The sequence below is a fragment of the Pan troglodytes genome, chromosome 3 (assembly GCF_028858775.2).
Source record: "Pan troglodytes isolate AG18354 chromosome 3, NHGRI_mPanTro3-v2.0_pri, whole genome shotgun sequence".
NCBI classification, from domain to species: Eukaryota; Metazoa; Chordata; class Mammalia; order Primates; family Hominidae; genus Pan; species Pan troglodytes.
The window spans coordinates 56356741-56361436 of NC_072401.2; positions in this window are offsets into that span (position 1 = coordinate 56356741).

A 4696-nucleotide genomic window follows, 5' to 3' on the forward strand; every position below is an offset into this window, starting at 1 on the left:
CCTCATTCGTTCATTTCATTGGCAAATGATTTTAGATACCAAGATTTGGGTTCTAGTTGTGCTTGTTGCTACTGGAGTGCTATTACTTCTAAGCCCTCTCAGATAACAAAGGAAAGAAATATATGTGTGCATACTAACCCAACTATATACACATATCTACAAATATTTCTATATGTATCCACCTGTATCTATATTAAGCTAACCATGAATTCATACTGATGTGTCCAACTCTAATTCATTACTCAAATCATTTTATCTTCCCCTCCTTGCTTATCTGAAAATGATTAGAGTAACAGTGAGAAACCTGGCTCCTACCATTAGCCATCAATTGTTCAATTAAAATGTTTAGAATACATGTATAGCAGCATCAGAATTGGGAACCCATAATACGTTTACATGCCATAGATTTTTCAGGAGTCAAATATTCAAAAGTTAAATCTTTAAAAGCTAATGTACTATGTTACATGGAAATCAAGTGCAAAAATGGCATTTATTCTATTCCCAATACATACCACATGGAGTACACCACATTTAAAATCAGAGTCATGTAGTTTTTCTCACTGTAAAGTGAGGGGTCAGAAAACCTATCACACTGTGCATGGTAAATACATACGATTTTATATCTCAATTAAAAATATACGAATAAACACAAGGTTTTAAAAGATTTAGATAATAGGAAGGACATAGATGGAAACACATACAAACAGTTTGTATAGAATCTATGTGACATTACATGTGAAAGATATAACAAATTTTACTCAGTACATATTACTACTAACTCTTCTCTCCACTTTGAGATAAGGAAAAATGAGACAATGTTAGTTAACTAGGAGATTAGAAAGATTATTTTGGGAAGAAGTTTAGTGCTAGAAAAGGGACTTAGAAGTAGAAGTCATAGTCCTTTTCATAGCCGCACAGAAGCCTCTAAAACTAACCCACAACGTAAGATGGATAAGATGGGTCAGGAAGATAGAAAAAGAAAGAAAATGCTAAGATTTTCCTCTCTCTTCGGAATAAAGCATTATATTTTACAAATGTCCTTCACCAACTCTAAGGCTCATTTAAGATTTACAAAAAGATCTTGGAATATGATATTTTTTAATATTCAGAAATTTTTCAATGAGCTCAATAATAAAAAAAATTTTCTTGTTTCCTAAACAAGAAAGTTTAGGAATGAGTTTTTCACAAAACATGACTAGCACATACTAAGGAAAATAAAATAAGTTGGGGAGAAGGATGATTCACCTACGTCATAGCAGAGCTGCTGGAGACCTGCAGAGAGGTGACTAGAAATGAGTTGTCTCTTTAATAACATGTTTCAAAATGGGATTCCTGTAAGAGGCATGGTGGATACCTTTGGAAGCATGTAGAAAAAATAAATCTAAGCAGAAGTATCTACTTATAGAATAGTTTCCCCACAAATGCTTCATTTAGAGGAACACTAAAAATCAAAGTGTAAAGGCAAAGTAGCATGCAGTGAGTGGCAGATTAAATTAGGATCTAATTAGTGATCCTAATTTAGGATCTATTTAGATAGTGGACTCATATCACAACATGATTAAAATGTAAGGTAAACTATCCCCTATGAAATAGAATTGCTTGATACCTTAAGTTTACTCTCATCTGTTGCACTATAATATTTTACAAAGTTATTGGAACATTCATCCAGATACATCTGAAACAAACTTTGGGTGGAAGCTTCTGTGAATGTTTTCATATCTTTGTTTTTCATCAAGAGATACCTTTGTGTATCTATTTAATTTAATTTTTATGGAATGCAAAGTACATAGAAATCCCTCTTTCTCCATTCATTGTAAGAGCTGGATTCTTTGACTTAAGTAATCATTTAGAGGATTCTTGATTTTCTGTTTTGAAAATCTTGTGAGATGGAATTGTCGATTTACTCTGATGCATTGGAAAAGTTTCTATCTGTTGTCTGTGTTTTCAGCAAACTCAGCTGATGGTTACCAAACTTGAGACAATTGCTATCTGGACGTCTTTTAAAGTGAATAATGGAGAAATGACTGGTTTCTTAGACTTTTTGTTGTTATTGCAGAGTTAGTACATTCTTAAGCAATTTTCACTTGCTGTATTATTATCACAAGCCAAAAGCAAAATAATTTTTTATCCTTCTCAAGTTTTGAAATATAAACTGAATGTAAAATAGATGTATTGTAATAAAAAATACTTATTTAACAAAATCTTGAAAATAAAATATTTTTGCCTAGGTACTTCAACTGATGAATCTATTTCTGGATGCATTTCTAGCAAAACAAATGTCATTTATGAAAATTCTTGATTTTGTATGTTGTATGTACAACATATGTATTATGGTATTTTACATGTAATGCAATTTTAGGGTGACAACTTTACTATCTTTATATATCTTTTATTTTGTGTGTTTCTGTATATTTAAATTCATGCTTCTATTCAGTAAAATTAGACAAGTAATTTAAGATCACACAAATGGATCAAAGGTATGTGATAATATATCTTTCATGTAGTTTGTTTCTAAGGCTGGGTCTATACAAATAAATACATATTTGTATACATAACTATACATATACAACTATCTATATACATCTATATACATTACTATTATCATTGAAGAAAAATAAAGCAAAAAATGTTAATTCGGCAAATTGCTTGACTTTTCTTTCTCTCTCACTCACATGCTCACATTCTCCCTCTCTTTCTCTTTTTCATTTTTCCTTTTTTTGGCTTATTTACATGATGGCACATTTTCAATTTGACCTACTTGATTGTCTTTTAGATGGAATACTTCACTGTCTTGTAGACAGTGACAATATAGATGAGAAAGTAAAGAAATAATCTGGCATATTTTAAAGGTGATAAAGATGGAATTGAGAGGTAGTGCTTAAAAGTATTCATTATTAAGATACACTGAATTGGTACAGATATTCTCATTTTGCTTTTAGGGTTGGATACTGACGATATTAATATGATGTTAAAGCCTCACACTAAGAGGTTTTGTTTAGAGTCAGAAGTTAGTTCTTTGATTCAATCTCCAAATGGCACGAAGAAGTTTCTAAGATTAAACACTTTAGGTTGCTTTTGTGGCCTCCCACTTCCATCTGGAAACACCTCGGAGGAAGAATGGCATGTAGTGTTCACAACTCAAAATTAGGCAAATTGGAATGCACTAGAAGTTTTCCATTCTAACTCTAAGCCCTTTAGAGCAATGTATTGTCTATTGTCTTAGCTTTAGCTGTTAGCACTTGTTCTGTTTCACGCCAAACTCTAGTCATACTGAAATTCTTTCACTTCTTAAATCATGTCAAGCTCTTGCCTACAGATTACTTTTTCTCACTGTCTAGACTCCTTTCCTACACATCCTTCTTCCCTTTGTGTGGCTAACTCCTACTCATGCTTCAGACTCTAAACGTTCTTATGGAAATCTAGGCTAGTTAGATTAGATAACCCCTGCTTGCCTGCTTCCAAATGTTAACCAAAGACCATGAGATCTGTAGAGGGAAAGGAGTAGAGCTTTATTTTTTATTATTTTTTTAAATCTATAGATTGGGGAGGCATGCTTTTTAGTACAAGTGAAAGTGTGCTTTCTGGATAACAAGGAGAAGGTTCAAGATTTTATGAAATGGGAAAATGTTACATATTGCTCTTTGAGAAATTTCATTAGCACTAGTAAGATTTTAAGGTTCTAGCAAACTCTGATAGGTAAGTGACAGCAGTGGGCAAAACTAGTCAGAGAGTTTGAGCAGGTTTCAGCAGTTAGATCAAACTGGTTTCAGGTTATAGCAGGCAGCTTTAGCTGCCCAGCTTGCAGAGAATTACATCTTTTAAGCAATGTTTTGTGCTGGGTGCTTTCCCCCCACCCCGCCCCCTCCCTGGCCTCCCGACTCTGTTTTAGTTGAGTGACAAAAATGATCCAATTCATATGATCAACTTTCATGCAAAGAACTTTGGTACATCTCCTAGCAATATTTTATTAAACTTACTTATTTCTATCTGTTTTATTTACTTATCAATGAGATACACAAGACGAGAAACTGAAAAATGGGAGTGGGACAAGGGATCTTGAATTTGAAGAGGAGAATATGGAAATGAAGTTTAGGCAGAACTCTGAAGAAAAAGAAGCCCCGCAACATAGCGAGAGAAGAAATATAGGCAGGAAAAAATCCTCTTCTAAAGGGAAACAACGAAGTTGTTTCTAAACAGCGAATACCAGGTAGAATTTTCAGTTGGTTCCTACTGGTGTGTCACTTTTAAATCTTGCATTGATTCTATTATGCTGAATACCTATGTGTTAATATGCACTGGGAGTTATAAAAGAGACCAGAGAGATAATAGCAACTATAGGTACCCAGAGCAATTGTTAAGAAGCTAAATGACATAGGAAAAGCAGGTTGCAATGTGAAGTAACTAGTGAGAAAATAAGAGAAGACTTTCTTCCTCACTCTAAATGTCCTATAGCATATTTTCTGAATATGAAAGAAAGAGGGAACCCTTTGTGACTTCAGATCATCTGGAATATGCAAACCTGATTAATAAAAGTATCCCAGCCTAAGTCTTCCTTGCAGTCTTTAGATGTCTTACTAATACCAGTGTTTTCACATAGATTGATTGGCTTTGAATCAATTCAATAAGCCACCTAGTCTAACTCTTTCCGTCAAGGCTAACAGCTATAATTTTCTCTAAAGGCTACTGGGAATGAGAC